A 20,113-nucleotide genomic window follows, 5' to 3' on the forward strand; every position below is an offset into this window, starting at 1 on the left:
TTGAAGGACTGCCAGAGTACAAACAATGCCTACGGACTAGGATGGGAAATGCTTTCCTCTTACCACAAAGTCAGAGAAAAGGTGTTCAGAGAGATCACTCTAAGAACATAATATGTTTATGCTGAAGCATGGGGTAGAGGTATGAGGGTCTAAAAGAACTGAATTCTGATTTAAGTCTGAGAAACCTAAAGAGCTGGTGACTCCATTTGGTTAGCCTACGGCAAGGGGATACGTAAGTCTGTAATGGGGAAGCTTGACAGTCAAGAGTTCATTGGGGCAAAGGAGGCATGGGTGTTTCCCATTGCCCAGATCTAAGCCATGTAAGGGAGAGAATTATACTGAATGTCTTAGATAGTGTCCAGCAGAACCCCTCAGAGGGATGAGGCTGCCTCAGCAGCAAGAAACTGGAGATGAACTATCAATGCCTAGGGGCTGAGAAAACAGCTTAGGCAAGCAATTGGAGGAGATGGGTTCACCTCATGGTGAGTGGAGGATGGACAGGGTGCTAAAGAATCCATCACCCAACATAGATCAAGTTGACTTTAAACATCTGCTAAACTCAGAGAAGCCAATGCTAAACCACCTCAACAAAACTGGAAGAGTAAGACCCTATCTATTGTTACCTCCTCCTCTTAGGCCAAATTCAACCTTAAAAGAGCCGCCAGAGTAGATGACATGATATGAGTCCACTATACCCCTTTTCATTTCCAGGGGTCTGTCTGTTTTGTTTTGTTTGTTTGTTTACTATTCAAAACTGCTTTGTAGGTTTATGTATTAGTAGGCACGAGGCAGGATGTAAAGGTTGGTAGTTCTTTTCTGTTTTTTTTTTTTGGTTGTGCTGCACGGCATGCAGGGATCTTAGTGCCCTGACCAGGGATTGAACCTGTGTCTCCTGCAGTGGAAGCACGGAGTCTTAACCACTGCACCAACAGGGAAGTCCCTCAAGGGGTCTGTTTTAAGCATGCCTCAGGAGGGGGATGAAATAAACTTTAATTTTCAATGTGGATAACATTGGAATGGTGTTTTTTTAAAAATTTATTTTGTTGAAGTATAGTTGATTTATGATGTTGTACAGCAAAGTGATTCAGCTATACATATATAAACATTCTTTTTCATATTCTTTTTCATTATGGTTTATCACATGATATTAAATATAGTTCCCTGTGCTATACAGTAGGACCTTCTTGTTTATCCATTCTATATATAATAGTTTGCATCTGCTAATCCCAGACTCCCAATCCATTCCTCCCCCACCCCCCCCCCACCCCCTTGGCAATCACAAGGCTGTTCTCTATGTCTCCAAGTCTGTTTCTGTTTTGTAGATAAGTTCATTTGTGTCATATTTTAGATTCCTCATATAAGTGATATCATATGGTATTTGTCTTTCTCTTTCTGACATAGTTCACTTAGTATGATAATCTCTAGGTCCATCCATGTTGCTGCAAATGACATTATTTCATTCTTTTTTATGGCTGAGTAGTATTGTATTTTATATAGGTACCACATCTTCTTTATCCACTTATCTGTCGATGGACATTTAGTTTGTTTCCATGTCTTGGCTATTGTGAATAGAGCTGCTATGAACATAGGGTACATGTATCTTTTTGAATTATAGTTTTGTGCAGATATATGCCCAGGAGTGGGATTGCTGGATCATATGGTAACTCTATTTTTAGTTTTTTAAGGAACCTCCATACTGTTTTCCGTAGAGGCTGCACCAATTTACATTCCCACCAACAACAGTGTAGGAGGTTTCCTTTTTCTCCACACCCTCTCCAGCATTTGTTATTTGTAAACTTTTAATGATGGCCATTCTGACCGGTGTGAGGTGGTACCTCATTGTAGTTTTGATTTGCATTTCTCTAATAATGAGAGATGTTGAGCATCTTTTTCATGTGCCTTTTGGCCATCTGTATGTCTTCTTTAGAGAAATGTCTATTTAGGTTTTCTGCCCATTTTTCAATTGGGTTGTTTGGTTTTTTTCTTATTGAGTTATATGAGCTGTTTGTATATTTTGGAAATTAATCCCTTGTCAGTCACATCATTTGCAAATATTTTCTCCCAGTCCACAGATTGTCTTTTCATTTTGTTTATGGTTTCCTTTGCTGCACAAAAGCTTATAAGTGTGATTGGGTCCCATTTGTTTATTTTTGCTTTAATTTCTATTGCCTTGGGAGATTGACCTAAGAAAACTTTGGTACAATTTGTGTCAGAGAATGTTTTGCTTATGTTCTCTTCTAGGACTTTTAAGGTGTCATGTCTTATATGTAAGTCTTTCAGCCATTTTGAGTTTATTTTTGTGTATGGTGTGAGGGTGTGTTCTAACTTCATTGATTTACATGCAGCTGTCCAACTTTCCCGACACCACTTGCTGAAGGGACTATCTTTTCTCCATTGTATATTCTTGCCTCCTTTGTCGAAGACTAACTGACTAAAAGACTAATGTGTGGGTTTATTTTTGGGCTCTCTATTCTGTTCCATTAATCTATATATCTGTTTTTGTGCCAGTACCATGCTGTTTTGATTACTATAGCTTTGTAGTGTTGTCTGCAGTCTGGGAGAGTTATACCTCCTGCTTTGTTCTTTTTCCTCAGGGTTGCTTTGGAAATTCTGGGTCTTTTATGGTTCCATATATATTTTAGGATTATTTGTTCTAGTTCTGGATAATTTGAGAGGGATCACATTAAATCTGTAGATTGCTTTGAGTAGTAAGGCCATTTTAACAATATTAATTCTTCCAATCCAAGAGCGTGGAATATCTTCCCATTTCTTTGAATCATCTTCAGTTTCCTTTATTAATGTTTTATAGTTCCCAGCATATGTCTTTCACCTCCTTGGTCAGGTTTATTCCTAAGTATTTTTTTAAATGTAATTTTAAAAGAGCTTGTTTTATTTACATCCCCTTTCTGATATTGTTAGTATAAAGAAATGCAACTGATTTCTGTATGTTAATCTTGTATTCTGCTAGCTTGCTGAATTCGTTTATCAGTTCTAGAAGTTTTTGTGTGGAGGGTTTTCTATATAGAGTATCATGTCATCTGTATATAATGACAGGGTTTTCTATATAGAGTATAGAAAGGGTTTTCTATATAGAGTATAGAAAGGGTTTTCTATATATATAGAGTGTAGGGTTTTCTATATAGAGTATCATGTCATCTATATATAATGACAATTTTATCTCTTCAGAATGGTTTTTTGTGAACTAAGCATTTTGTCAATAGAAGTATTTTTAATTGCCTAAAAGTAGATTTAAAAGGCATGGGGCTTGCCTTAGATTTTATTGAAGAGGTAGGGTATAATACTCCTCTAGAGAATGATTTGAAGAGGTGAAAGGGATGCATAAAAATAAAATTGTTTTGATTGTACCCTTGAGTACACTGGCTCTTCCAATGTAGTAGATACATTTCTGACGTTAAATTAGCAATACATGCATGTGGATTTAAAACCACTTAAATTTGAATACCTTAATTTCACTTTAAAATGTCTTTTGAAATATTATACTAATATAGCATTGAAATGAAGAAAATATTTTGTGTAAAGAAGATTGCCTGTTCAATGTCATGATTTAGGGAAATCTTATTCTTATGTGATAATATGCATAGCCCTGATAAAAATCTCATAAGGGACTCAAAAGACTCTTCAGTCAGGGAATGTAAGAAGAATTAGATTCAAACCTAGATTATGAATCACATTTATTATCAATATTTTTCCTACAAAATATCCATAATTAAATTGATAGTGCATCTTACAACTATTGACATTTGAGAACGGATGAAATATGTTGGTGAAAACTTTTTTTTAAAAAAAGTATACCACTTGTAAATAAGTTTCATTAAACAGTAAATCAAAAGTACACAGATTATTAGAAATTAGTAATAATAACAACAATAAATACCAAAACAGGAAGATTGTAGCTGTAGAGGATGCTTTTATTATTAATAAGAAAGAAAAAAGAACTTGAATTTCAGCATACAGTTTAAGGTATCAAGAAGGGGAAAATAAAACAAGCAAAAAGTAAGTTAAAAATAAAAGAAGTTAAATAAAGATAAAAAGAAGTTAAAGAACAAAAAGAACTATAGTGGATACAGTTAGCTAAGAGTTCTTCTACCTTCAAGAAAACCAGTAGCATAGGGTAGCCTCTCACCTGTTTAATCTATCAAAGATGATAAGAAAAAAAAAAAACACAAAAATTCAAAATTAGGAATGAGAGTAGCAGTTTAACTAGAGATTTGGTAGCTATTTAAAAGTAGGAGAATATAAATAACTCCATACTAATAAATATGAACATATTCAAATACTTGTAGAAAAAGAAATTGATTACCAAATCAGACTCATAACTTAAAAAACAAAACTGGTTAGTAATCACTGGAAGAATTTTAAAGTGTGTCAAATTATTATCTTCAAATTAGGGACAAAGCATATTTGATCATAAATGTGGTCTTTAGGTCACTTCTGTTTCCAGCCATAATGGAGTAACAATGACTCTTTTAAAAAACTAGACAAAATATGGGGAACCATAATGTTCAGACAGCTGCACACAAGGCAGTGCAGAACAGTGACTCCTGTGAGAAAGACACATATCAGGTGAGCCCCATCACTGCCTCAGCTTACTTCCTGGAGAGTTTCTGGCATGCAGTGCAGGGAAAGGGAACCCAGATAGAACCTGGCAGTCTCCTTGAAATGAGAAAAGTGTTAAAAATTTGGGGTGGACGAAATGGCCTCAGTTTGCTTGGCAGAGTAACAGAAAGGACAGAACTACTTGTAGAAAAAAGAACTGAACAGAAGAGAGTGAGCTCAGGAGAGTTTCCCATGAATCTTCATCTATATGAATACATCACTGTGAGGAAACTAACCAAAAGCCAGGAGGAAATAAACACTGGAAAGACAATTTAAGTGGGTAAGGAAAAATGGCATTGGAACAATCGAATAGCCACATGTGGGGGAGAAAAGGAGGTTCCTCAATCCATACCATATCATATACAAAAATGAATTTTTTAATGGATCAAATCAAAAGCTAAAATGATAAAACATCTAGAAGAAAACAGGAAAAATGTTACCATAGTTTTGGCAGAGGATGCATGATGCAAAAGCACAAACTATAAAATAGAAATTTAAATAAATTGGACTTAATAAAAACAACCAAACAAGCAAACAAACAACAAGTTTTGCTCTTCAAAAAAACACTGTTAGAAAGATAAGGCAAGCCAAGGACTGGGAGAAGATACTTGTGAAACATATATCCAACAAAGGACTTATATTTAAAATATATCTTCAACTCAATTTTTTTTTTAAATGGGCACAAAAAGTTGAACAAATAATTTCCTATGAAAGATACAGGGATGGCCAATAAATCTATGAAAAATGCTCAACTTCATCACTATTTGGGAAATGCAAAATTAAAACCGAAATGAAATGCCACTACCCATACACTACATATATCTTACAAGTGTTAGCAAGGACCTGACACAACTGGAATGCTTACATTACTGCTGCTGGGAATCTAAAGCAGTATAACCAGTTTGGAAAACAGTTTGGCAGTTTATTTAGAAGCTATTATTTAGAAGCTTCAGTAGTACAAACAAATTGTGATAGTCATACAATAGAATACCATTATTCAGCAATAGAAAACAATAAAGTATGAACAACATGAATGAATCTCAAAATTACTATGCTGTGTTAGAGAAACTAGACAGAAAATAAATAATACATAATTTCATTTATATAAAACTCTAGAAAATGCAAAGTAATCCATAATAACAGAAAGCAAAGTGTTTGTTACCTGGAGAGGAGAGGGAGGGGAAGAAAAGAAGAATTGCAAATGAACGGGGTGAAGCTTTTAGAGATGGTGTATGGTTATTATCTTAATTGTGGTGATGATTTCATATGTGTATACATATGTCAAAACTCTTAAATTGTGACAAAATTGAGGAACCTAGAGAGTATTATGCTAAGTAAAATATATATTTAGAGTTTATTTTTATTGAAGTATAATTGACTTACAATATTATATTAATTTCAGGCATACCACATAGTGATTCGATATTTTTATACATTATGGAATGATCACCACAATAAGTCTAATAACTATACAAAGTTGTTATAATATTATTGACTGTATTCCTATGATGTACATTATATCTCCATGACTTGCTCATTTTATAACTGGAAGTTTGTACCTGTTAATCCCCTTCCCCTATTTCACCCATTCCACCCCTCCCCGCTGGTAACCACCAGGTGGTTCTCTGTATCTATGAGTCTGTTTCTGGTTTGTTATGTTTGTCTAATTGTTTTGTTTTTTAGATCACACATGTAAGTGAAATCATACAGTATTTGTCTTTCTCTGACTGACTTATTTCACTTTGAATAATACCCTCTGGGTCCCTCCATGTTGTCAGAAATGGCAAGATTTTATTTTTTGTGGCTGAGTAATATTCCATTGTATATGTTTATACCACATCTCCTTTATCCATTCATCTATCAATGGACAGTTAGGTTTCTTCCCTATCTTAGCTGCTGTAAATAATGCTGCAGTGAACACTGGGGTGTATATATCTTTTCTAATTAGTGTTTTCATTTTATTCAGAAAAATACCCAGAAGTGTTATTGCTGGATCATATGGTAGTGTTTTGAGGAAGCTCCATAGTGTTTCCCATAGTGGTTGGACAAATTTACATTCCCACCAACAGTACAGGAAAGTTCCCTTTTCTCCACATTGTCACCAAACTTGTTATTTTCTGTCTTTTTGAAAATGGCCATTCTGATGGGTGTGAGGTGATATATCACTGTGGGTTTGGTTTGCATTTCCCTGATGATTATGATATTGAGCATCTTTTCATGTGCTTGTTGGCCATCTGTATGTCTTCTTGAGAAAAATGTCTATTCAAGGCTCCTGCCCATTTTTTAATCAGGTTTTTTTTTTGATATTGAGTTATTTGAGTTCTTTATATATTTTGGATATTAACCCCTTATTGGACACATAATTTGCAAATATCTTGCTTTCAATAGGTTGCTTGTTTGTTGTGTTGATCATTCTTTTGCTATGTGAAAGCTTTTTATTTTTTGTTTTTCTTAAATTTATTTTTATTGAAGTATAGTTGATTTACAGTGTGTTAGTTTCAGGTGTAAATCAAAGTGATTCAGTTATGCATATATATATATTTTTTTATATTCTTTTCCCATATAGGTTATTAAATAATTAGTATAGTTCCCTGTGCTATACGGTAGGTCCTTGTTGGTTATCTATTTTATATATAGTAGTGTGTATATGTTAATCTCAAACTTCTAATTTATTGCCCTCCCTTTCCCCTTTGGGAAACTTGGTAACAGTACGTTTGTTTGGGGGTCTATTTCTGTTTTGTAAATAAGTTCATTTGTATCTTTATTTTTAGATTCCACATAAAAGTGATATCATATATTTGTCTTTGTTTGGCTTACTGCACTTAGTACAATAATCTCTAGGTCCATCCATGTTGCTGCAAATGGCGTTATTTCATTCTTTTATATGCCTGAGTAATATTCCATTGTATAAATATACCACATCTTCTTTATCCATTCTTCTGTCAATGGACATCTAGGTTGCTTCCATATCTTGGCTGTTGTAAATAGTGCTGCAATGAACATTGGGGTGCATGTAACTTTTCAAATTATGGTTTTCTCTGGATATATACCCAGGAGTGGGATTGCAGGATCATATGGTAGCTCTATTTTTAGTTTTTTGCAGGAACCTCCATACTGTTCTCCATAGTGGCTGCACCAATTTACATTCCCACCAACAGTGTAGGAGGGTTCCCTTTTCTCCACACCCTCTCCAGCATTTATTATTTGTAGACTTTTTGATGATGGCCATTCTGACTGGTGCGAGGTGATACCTCATTGTAGTTCTGATTTGCACTTCTCTAATAATTAGAGATGTTGAGCATCTTTTCATATGCCTGTTGACCAGCTGTATGTTTTTGGAGAAATGTCTGTTTAGGTCTTCTGCCCATTTTTTTATTGGGTTGTTAGTTTTTTTGGTATTGAGTTGTATGAGCTGTTAATCCCTTACTGGTCACATCATTTGCAGATATTTTCTCCCATTCTGTAAGTTGTCTTTTCATTTTGTTTATGGTTTCCTTTGATGTGCAAAAGCATTTAAGTTCAATTAGGCTTAGCTTGATGTCGTCCCATTTGTTTATTTTTGCTTTTTTCTGCTTGCCTAAGGAGACAGACCCACAAAAATGTTGCTAAGACCAATGTCAAAGAGCATATTGCCTATGTTTTCCTCTAGTAGTTTTATGTTTTTAAGTCTTACATTTAAGTCTTTAAACCATTCTGAGGAGTTTATTTTTGTCTATGGTGTAAGAAAGTGGTCTAGATTCATTCATTTGCATGTAGCTGTCCAGTTTTCCCAACACCATTCATTGAAGAAACTCTTTTCTCTTGTATATTCTTGCCTCCTTTGTCATAAACTTATTGATTATTTAAGTGTGCATTTATTTATAGGCTCTCTATTATGTTCCATTGATCTTTGTGTCTGTTTTTGTACCATACTGTTGTGATTACTATTGCTTTGTAGTATAGTTTGAAATCAGAGAATGTGATACCTCCAGCTTTGTTCTTCTTTCTCAAGATTTCTTTAGCTATTTGGTGTCTTTTGTGGTTACATGCAAATTTTAGAATTATTTGTCCTAGTTCTGTGAAAAATGTCATGGGTATTTTGATAGAGATGATTGCATTGAATCTGTAGATTGCCTTGAGTAATAAATATGGTTATTTTAACAATATTAATTCTTCCAGTCCATGAGCACAGTGTATCTTTCCGTTTGTTTGTGTCATCTTCAGTTTCTTTGATCAGTGTCTTACAGTTTTCCAAGTACAAGTCTTTTACCTCCTTGGTTAGATTTATTCCTAGGCATTTTATTCTATTTCATGTGATTGATTGTAAATGGGATTGTTTCTTGACTGCTCCTTCTGGTAATACATTATTTTGTAGGAATGCAACAGTTTTCTGTATATTAATTTTCTATCCTGTAACTTTACTGAATTCATTTATTAGTTCTAATAGTTTTTTGGTGGAGTCTTTAGGATTTTCTACATATATAGCATCATGTCATCTTCAAATAGTGACAGTTTGACCTCTTCCTTTCCAATATGGATGCCTTTTATTTCTTTTTCTTTTCTGATTACTGTGGCTAGGACTTCCAATACTTTGTTGAATAAAAGTGGCTAGAGTGGTCATCCTTGTCTTGTTCCTGATCTTAAAGGAAAAGCTTTCAGCTTTCCACCATTGAGTATGGTGTATGTGGAGTTTATTTTACATCATTTATACCTCATTAAAACAGAAAAAAAAAAAAAACAGTACTTTAAACTTTCCAAGGAATTAATAATTTCATTTCTATATAAACTTTTTTGGATGGACAAATGGGCAATTCTACTAGTCAGTCATTTTTAAACTAAACATAAATATATAGATGCAAACAATCCAAAATACAATACTAGCACTTAATCTATTATTTAAGAATAATAAATGCATTTTCATCAAGTAGAATTTACTTCAGGAATACCAGAATGTTTCGGTAAAGCAGTACTTTAATAAAGAAAAAAGTAAATAGGTATAATGATAGATGCTAAGAAGACATTAGAAAAATTAAATTTCTCATGATATTCTCAGACAATTTTAAGAAAAACAAATTCCGATCTTAAACTAAAAATCCAACAATCATTTAAAGCCAAAATATAAAGTCCAGATCAAGATAAAAATACCAGTTATTCATTCACACGATCCCATAATTTACTGACACTGCAATATTTTAAAAATTTATTATTTCATTCTTAAGGAAAAAAATATGTAATGTCACTTTTAGGCTGACTTTGAACAATTATTTACTTTAAAAAGCAAATGACTTCATTATTTACTTTAAAAAAACAAGTTAATCTAATTTGTTAATTATCTAGTTTCTTTAGAAGTAATAGGGAAGTTTAATAATATAGTTTTATACAAATTACATTTATAAAAATTAATAACTATGGTCTCTTGCATCTATATGAGAGTAAGTGGTGCCAGACTAGCTTTCCCAACATAAACAACTAGAATATTGGATTAAATACATGAAACATTTGTTTTAAGACATTAGATTACAGGCAGGACTGTGGACATGAGAAAGCAAACGAACAAAATACGCCTGTGATCTCTCAGGCTTTGTACCTGAAGATACTTTCCAGATACAGTATAGTGAGGACAAACAGAATTGCAGGAGAGACAGACATTGGAATTTGGGGAGAGTTGCTAAGGATGCAGAGGGGAAACTTCGGAGAGGAGCTTCAGAAATCTGCGCATGATCTCTACTGATAAACTCATCTGACATGTCTTTACAATGGGTACATCTTATTGAAGATAAATTATAACTCAATAAAGTTTAGTTTTAAAATGTAAAACTTTCTTATATACCAACCATAATCTGTTAGACTCTCTAACAGAGAAATTATAATAACCAAAAAAATCAAAATTCTAGGAATCAATTCTAGATGCGCTATATAGAATCTCTTTGATGAAATATACCAAAGAGTTTTGTAGAATATAAAAGATGGTTTGAATAAATGAAAACATATACCATGTTTTTTTTCTAATCTCAATGTACATAACCAATAGAACTTATGTAAAAAATACAATATTTGTTCCACTTTAAATAAGAACTGATTTCGTATATGAAAGAAGTCTTCTTATTTTCAGGTTGTTTTGCAAATTTACATTAACCAATACCTGCTACAGACAAATTACCTTTCCAAAATATACCTAAAAGGGCTCTTTACAGGGTTTGTCTTTTGTAATAGGATTTAGGTATATTAACTGAACATGATACTATAATTCAAAATGAACATTGATAAGGCGAAGGCTTAGAAATCACAAAATTTTTGACAGTTCATGGAAATTGTGTATAATTTCATATTTTAATCATTATGTAGCTTATAAATTATATTATGCAGAAGCTTAATAAAAAAGCTAAGAGACTAATAAAAGCTAAGAAACAAAAATGATATACATTATAGAAAATTGTTTATAATATATAAGTACTGCTGCTCCTATGCCCTTTCCTTATTTGACATCAATCCCTTGCCTTAAACCCAGCTTGGGTTTAGTCTTTTGAGTGAGCCTTTCACAAATACCTGCATCTTAAATTTCATCAAGCCAATAATAGCAGTAAATCTTTTAAAATAGTTCTAGTTTCATAGCTCAAATGTGTTTCTAATTTGAAATTTCAAGCAGAGAACAGAAATAATTTATTGATCTCCGGTCCCATGCAGGTGTTTCATAGTACTTACTTCATAATAGTAAGACTGCATTAAAAGAAATAACCTTAATATTTTATTATTCAAAGTTAAGTGAAAACAAATATTAAATTTTTGGTGCATTACAGGTATCCCTCTTTATCACATATCAATGCTGTGTCTATATGAGGTGTCAGCACCAAAATGAGACAGTTGAACTGCTTCCTAAGAGAAGTAACAGAGTGTTAAGATCTAGCAAATGAGGCAGAGAGAGATGAGGTCTGTGGTGAGACATTGGGAGACTTCAACTCCTATCAAGGAGAAGTAAAAACATAGATAATTTCAAGATAAAAAATGGGGGATAATCAAAAAAGAACAAATAGACTGGTTCTAGGTCAATGTACCTAGACCAGAAAGAAAAATTTCCAATGGCATCATTTTGTTAAGGCTTTTAGAAGGCCCAAAACTTCCTTCTTTGAATAATTCCACCCTACATAAATAAACCACCCTTTGAACACACTTCTAACTACGTTATCTGCTTGTGTCTCTATCCTATTGGAATAACTGTAAACATGAGATAGTAAAAAAGGAAAACAATTCATAACTCAAAGATCAATTCCAATGTTTTGTCAGTGCCGGTTTCTTAAAGGGGTGTAGGTATTACTTAAATAAAAATCTGGAATGAGAAATTAATAGTGTTCATAAGCTATGATAGAAAATACCATATTTAGTCCCCAGGAATTGGGAAACTTCATTCGTATGCATAGAAGCTTTTGTTTTATAGAAGGATTCAGGAGGCGCTTTCAGTGGGCAATTTCATCTGTGGGCAATAAAAGAGGATGCTATAAGAAGTGATATGGCATTTATTTGCATATCTGCCATATGGACTGAGCTTGACCCCTTTTGGTTGAGGGTCAAAAATTATTAGAACTACTCAGAAGTTCTGTATTTGCGATCTGGGGCACAAGTATATCTACCACATTTCTCAGGATTCAATGAATGACTGAGTTGCTGAGTAGGCACTTATATCTATCTCTATATGGAACCCAGGTTGGGCACCAGGAAGAAAGGAAGCTTTGAAAACATGGAGAGCAAAAACAAGAATCATTGATGATAAAGGAAGATGATGAAGACTTCTCTGGATGGCCTTTCACGTATAAGATACAGAAGAGTAGGAGCTACAGCAGGAGAGAAAATATCACTCCTGAGGTATAAAATAGCTTAGTGCATCAAGGAACTGAAAGAACCATTTTGGCTGGAGCAGAGTGAGGACATAAATTCCATGAAATGAGACATAAGAGGTGGGCAGGAGTCAGATTATGCAGGCCTTGTGGAAATTGTTGAGGGTAGGTGCAATGCACAATAATGAAGAATTATTTACAGAAGTCTGAGGCTTACAGATATAAGCAGGAAAAAACATTATTTTCCTTTGTATCTTCTGCACTATATATACACACCTAATGGAAATGCTTATTCATCTTGGTCAATTACATACTTTGCTCTTCTGAAAAGTATAATAGTTGAGAACTTAATTAATTAAACTGTATTATATTTGCCTTATTTTAGATATTGCCTGATATAGCTATAGGGCATTCAGAATTATCAGTGTAGGTATAATTTTACCACACTTCAAATTAAAGAAGTAAAGCTCTCACTGTTTGCAGATGACATGATACTATACATAGAGAATCCTAAAGATGTTACCAGAAAACTAATAGAGCTAATCAATGAATTTGGTAAAGTAGCAGGATACAAAATTAATGCATGGAAATCTCTTGCATTCCTATACACTAATGATGAAAAATCTGAAAGAGAAATTAAGGAAACACTCCCATTTACCAGTGCAACAAAAAGAATAAAATACCTAGGAATAAACCTACCTAAGGAGACAAAAGACCTGTATGCAGAAAACTATAAGACACTGAAGAAAGAAATTAAAGATGATACAAAGAGATGGAGAGATATACCATGTTCTTGGATTGGAAGAATCAACATTGTGAAAATGACTCTACTACCCAAAGCAATCTACAGATTCAATGCAATCCCTATCAAACCACCAATGGCATTTTTCACAGAACTAGAACAAAAAATTTCACAATTTGTATGGAAACACAAAATACCCCAAATAGCCAAAGCAATCTTGAGAAAGAAAAACGGAGCTGGAGGAATCAGGCTCCCTGACTTCAGACTATACTACAAAGCTACAGTAATCAAGACAGTTTGGTACTGGCACAAAAATAGAAATATAGATCAATGGAACAGGATAGAAAGCCCAGAGGTAAACCCATGCACTTATGGTCACTTTATCTTTGCTAAAGAGGCAAGAATATACAATGGAGAAAAGACAGCCTCTTCAATAAGTGGTGCTGGGAAAACTGGACAGCTACATGTAAAAGAATGAAATTAGAACACTCCCTAACACCATACACAAAAATAAACTCAAAATGGATTAAAGACCTAAATGTAAGGCCAGACACTATAAAACTCTTAGAGGAAAACATAGGCAGAACACTCTATGACATAAGTCACAGCAAGATCCTTTTTGAGCCACCTCCTAGAGAAATGGAAATAAAACTAAAAATAAACAAATGGGACCTAATGAACTTAAAAGTTTTTTGCACAGCAAAGGAAACCATAAACAAGACAAAAAGACAGCCCTAAGAATGGGAGAAAATATTTGCAAATGAAGCAACTGACAAAGGATTAATCTCCAAAATTTACAAGCAGTTCATGCAGCTCAATATCAAAAAAACAAACAACCCAATCCCAAAATGGGCAGAAGACCTAAATAGACATCTCTCCAAAGAAAATATACAGACTGCCAACAAACACATGAAAGAATGCTCAACATCATTAATCATTAGAGAAATGCAAATCAAAACTACAAGGAGGTATCACCTCACACCGGTCAGAATGGCCGTCATCAAAAAGTCTACAAACAAATGCCGGAGAGGGTGTGGAGAAAAGGGAACCCTCTTGCACTGTTGGTGGGAATGTCAATTGATACAGCCACTATGGAGAACAGTATGGAGGTTCCTTAAAAAACTAAAATTAGAACTACTATACAACCCAGCAATCCCACTACTGGGCATATACCCCGAGAAAGCCATAATTCAAAAAGAGTCATGTACCACAATGTTCACTGCAGCTCTATTTACAATAGCCAGGACATGGAAGCAACCTAAGTGTCCATCGACAGAAGAATGAATAAAGAAGATGTGGCACATATGTACAATAGAATATTAGCCATAAAAAGAAATGAAATTGAGTTATTTGTAGTGAGGTGGATGGACCTAGAGTCTGTCATACAGAGTGAAGTAAGAAAGAGAAAAACAAATACCGTATGCTAACACATATATATGGAATCAAAAAAAAAAAAAAAAAGGTTATGACGAACCTAGGGACAGGATGGGAATAAAGACACAGACCTACTAGAGAATGGACTTGAGGTCATGGGCAGGGGGAAGGGTAAGCTGGGACAAAGTCAGAGAGCGGTATGGACATATATACACTACCAAATGTAAAATCGATAGCTAGTGGGAAGTAGCCACATAGCACAGGTAGATCAGCTTGGTGCTTTGTGACCACCTAGAGGGGTGGGATAGGGAGGGTGGGAGGGAGGGAGACGCAAGAGGGAAGAAATATGGGGATATATGTATATGTATAGCTGATTCACTTTGTTATAAAGCAGAAACTAACACACCATTGTAAAGCAATTATACTCCAATAAAGATGTTAAAAAAAAACAAACACAAAAAACAAAACAAAAAAATTTAAAAAATAAAATAAAAATTAAAAAAATAATTTTTGAGGAAAGAAAATAAATAAAAATAAAAGTAAATTTTACCATAATTTTAATTAAATATCAAATATATAAATATCTATCATTGTAACCTCTATCAAATCTTATTTCTCCTTATAATCATTCACATTCCAATGGCCCTTTTGTGTTTTGTGATTTAATAAACCATACTAAAATGTGTATCCTAGTTATACACTTTACCTAATTCATCAGTGCACAAAGTACAAGTGCTCATTCAATAGTTAGACAATTATACCAGTCTCAAATTTATAGCCAAATATCTACAATTTAAGGAAAGCAGTCCTTTACAATGTGTAATGTTAATCATGCATGAGAATGCTTACAGAGGGCTGAACTATTAAAATTTGTTTCATGTCAGCCCATTAAATGTGTTTCCTTGGTTGAACTGGCAAAGCAACCCATAGAAGAGAACAAAACAGAATAAGGAAATAAAACATCTTGAAATAATTGTTATTCTTTGACAATAATCTTCTTGTAGTATTAACTTCTGTGCTCTACAATGTGATTTTTGTTGACATATTTTTCTGTAGTCTATCACTAGAGAAAATGTTATGTATTAATTACAATTTTATAGTACTGTTTCAAGTTTATAGAATATCTGCAGGTTATGTACTTCATAAGCATAAGTAGTATATTTTTCTTAAACAGATAAATGTGTTTAAATATATACATCTTACTACTTTCAAACACATACAAACCTAAATATACAATTCAAAATTAATATTAATAATTGTTTTGCTCAGTTTTTCTAATACTGTCTTAGGATGGTAGAACATTCATACTTGAAGTAATTTAAGAAGTTAATCCAATACTCACATTTTATCAATTAATAAACTATAATCCATAGAAATTAAATAATTTGTTTAATATTATATATTAATCAACTTGCCTATCCTGTGTCAAAACACCCAGTTATTTTTTATTTTATGGTTTTCTGCACATACCCCATTCTTCCCCACCCACTTTCCTTTCCTCTCTGCTCTTTACACAGTTAAGTACATAGCAAAAAGAAATGTCTTAAAAGATAAATGTGATACAAATATTTCTTGCCACAGTCAAGATATTTAAGACATTTGATTTTAGAAAGGAATATGGAGGTAGTTCTATAAGTATATCATCCAAATATATAGGTAATTTGAAATTGCAAAAATTTGCCAAGAAACCATATTTTCATTATTTATCAAAAAATTAAGATGCGCTTAATGTGAGAGGCACTATGTATTTTTCTGGGGATATAAAGGGCAACAAGATAGACATGTTCACTACAGAGTTTATATTAAATGAAGGAGACAAAATAAGTTAAAATTCACTTAAAATTTCTGTATTGTAGTCAATACTGTTTGTGGGCAGGGGGTGGTGGAAAGGTTTGTGGATACTGATTTAGAAAATTAGGAACAACTGGCAAGGCCTTCTTTCTACAGGCTGCTCAGAGAAGCTCTCTCCAAAAGGTGTGTTTTAATGAGGCTGAGAACAAATGAACCATGTGAAATGGGGTCAAGAGTGATTTAAGCAGAGGGAAGGGCTTACAGACAGGGGGAAGCCTTGGACATGTTTGATGACCTACTAGTGTCCAGTGCATTTGAAAAGTAGGAAGCAGAAGAGAGAGCATCAATGGAAGAGGTACAGAGAACTCATATCAGTACCAGTGGTTTCCTCAAACACCCAATTTTTTTCTTTCCTCAGGCTTATGTTAGGGTAGCCTCCCTAATTCCTCAGAGAGGACCAGAAATAGGAGCCACCACTGTCAATTACTCTTACCATGACTAAGTTGTTTAAATTTTAAATTTAAATTTTATACAACTTAAATTTTAAACTGTGTAATTGTTTAAATTTTAAAATATGTTGGAACATTTGCAATTTTATTTGATCCTCATATCAACTTTCTGAGGCAGCCAGATCAGGACTTCAAAGTGGCATTTACATAACAGTTAGCTGAAGTTTAGGGTGCAAATTTTATCATTATGCATTTTTGTTGTCCATTTAATAACACTGGTCTGGTCAGCCCCTTGTGTTTTTGTATTTTGTTTTCATTTTTTAGTTTAAAATCCCCTTGATTGTAGTGTACAGAGATTTCTACCTTGGGGAGAATCCCTGGTGTCATCAAATATCCTTTGGGTACAGTTTTCAATTGCCACATATGCTTATGTCAGCTGTTTTGGGGACTTTTCCTGACTCTCACATGAAAAATCATTTTTATCTCAGATAAACTCTTTAGATTCTATAAAATTCCCTTGGTTTTACTTTGGAAAGAAAATTCGTGAAATATTCAGTCATATTCTTAGCTGTTCTCTTAGACTCTTCAGGGTGTATGTCCAGAGGGACTCCCCCAGCATAGAGAAATTACTCATTTGGGACCAATGAATGATGAAGCCCATGATTTTCAGCCTGGCACTATGCAGGGGATTCTGTGCTAACACTAGATTCTTCGTTACAATATCTCCCCAAGAAGTTACAAAATAGCAAAGTCCAGGAATTACCCTAATATTTCATAAGTTCTTATATTAATATGAAAAGTAAACAGATAATAGTAGAGTCACATAAGAAAACAAAAACCTTTTGACCTTCCCCATGGTGTTATAATATACCTGGATTTGCTAAGTAGAAGGTTATTTTCCTTTATGTTTTTATTCCTACAATTCTGTTTTCCATCAGATGTAAGTAGAACCCTGGAATACATACATACATTTGCTGTCTAGATAAGGCCAGTTTATACACATTTATTAATTTAAACTCTTTTGTGCACCTTCTATTGTGAGTACTATTCTAGGTGCTGGGATTACAAAGAAAAATTTATAAAGAAGACAGATCAGAGAATTTGTGCTAGAGGAAAAGATAGATAATTAAAACATGCAAGTAATATAGCCAAATAAGCAACTCTTAAATTAGAATACAGTAAATTCTGCAATGGTCGTATGCACAGGGTAATTTTGAATCACACAAGAGGTGCCCTTGACCAGACTCTAAGCTAAATCCTGACGTATGAGTGCAATGGACTGAACTGAATATTTGTGTCCCCCCCCCAGAATTCATATGTTAAAATCTTAATCCCCAATGTTATAGTATTTGAAGGTGGAGCCTTTCTGAGCTAATTAGGTGTGAGGGTGGAGCCCTCCTGAATAGGATTAGTGTCTCCATAAACGGGGCCCCAGAGAGCTCTCTCACCCTCTTTCTGCCATGTGAAGATACAGAAGAATGACAGTCTATATTCCAGAAGAGGGGTCTTACTGGAACCCAACCATGCTGTCACCCTGATCTTGGACTACCAGCCTCCAAAACTGTGAGAAATAAATTTCTGTTGTTTACAAGCCTCCTAGTCTATGGCACTTTGTTATAGCAGCCCAAACTGACTAAGACAACAAGTAATAGGTTAAAATTAAGTCTCAGAAATTAAAGCACTTGTTAGCTTTTATATTAGGAAATCTTATTAATAAACCAGAGATATTATATAAGCAGTAAAATTTCAGGAATTAGATTATCCAAGGACAATTTAATAACATACAACTATTAGCATCAATTACTGTCAAAAATAATACCATGTTGTATCCTTGCTCTATTACAGACTTTCAGTTATAAAAAACAAACTTGTCTACATTTGTATGCAAGCATCTCTATCAAACTTTATAGTAAAACAACTTTTACGTTTGTTTTATTCTATCAAAGATGCACAGAATAGGTCTCTCTTTTTGTAGTCTTAAAAAAAAAAAAAAAAAAAAAAAGGTAACCTGAACTTGCTGCTGTATTAATTTTCTAAATTTGACTTTGAAGGCAAAACCCAGAATGTGGCTTTTTGTCTCCAAAGTGCTCAAGGTCCAGTTACCCTCTCTCTCTCACCCCATAAACCTGTATCTCTCTGTGTTATTTTCCAAGACAGCTCTAGAGATCACAGTATGTATCTTCAACCTATCACAAGCTAAATACTTAGAGTTAATAGTCTCCTACAGCACACAAAACGTAAGAACATTGCAAGCCTGTCTTTTATGCTATTATTGTCATATCTATTACATCTACATAAGTTATATACCACACAGTGTTGCACTAATATTTCTTTATACATTATATTTACCAAAATACTTACTACTTCTGGTAACTTCAATACTTTCCTATAGATCTGGTGGTATTTCTCTTTAGCCTGAATGGAAATATTCCTTTTCTTCCTGCCTCCATTGTCACTGGTGAGAAGTCAGCATCATCTATACTGTTATCTCCCTGTACGTAATGTGTTGCTTTAAGCACATCCAGTCCATTTTTTATTTCAGTTATTAGAATTTCAGTGCTAGAATTATGACTTTGGTTTTTTAATTCTATTTTTTCTTCTGAGAATTCTATTTATATTTATGAATTATACATATAATTTTAAATTCCTTGAATATATTTATAATAATGGCTACTTGGTACCCTCTGTTTTGATTTCTATTGACTGCCTTTTTTTCCTAGAATATAGGTCACTTTTTATTTTTCTTTGCATGTCTGAGAACTGAACATTATGAGTGATATCTGTAAGGAATCTGTATTCTATTCTGTTCCTATGGAGTAAATTTTGTTTTCTCAGGCAGTTAACTTGGCTGTACCCATACTCCAATCTCTGTCTTTTTATACTAGACAGCAGCTGAAGTTTCTGCACAGTTTTTTCAGCTTCTAGTTGCTACATTTTTCTAACCTTCGGGGTTCCCCTCAAGCATTTACAGATTAGCAGACAGCCACATAGCTGTGTGAATTTTGAATGGAGATTTGGGGGCTGTTCCTGTTTGTGACTTCCTCTTTAGCTTTCCCTCCTAGCTTTCTCCTCCTCTTCTAGCCACTAACTCAGTCCTCTGCCCTCAAACCAGTGAGCCTGCAGCTTTCTGCCCTCAGAGCTGCACTTGATTAGGGAGACTGACAAAAAGTCACGAACAAAATACTCACCTGCAGCATTTCATCACTGAATGGTAGACACTCCCCTCCAGTTTCTGCCTGCATTCTGCATTTGCCAGTAGTTTCAAATTTTAAATAGGTTTGTTTTTATGATTTTATTTCCCCCTGTGAGAATGCTGGTACTAACAAGCTATT

Source organism: Eubalaena glacialis, chromosome 9 (genome assembly GCF_028564815.1).
Source record: "Eubalaena glacialis isolate mEubGla1 chromosome 9, mEubGla1.1.hap2.+ XY, whole genome shotgun sequence".
NCBI classification, from domain to species: domain Eukaryota; kingdom Metazoa; phylum Chordata; class Mammalia; order Artiodactyla; family Balaenidae; genus Eubalaena; species Eubalaena glacialis.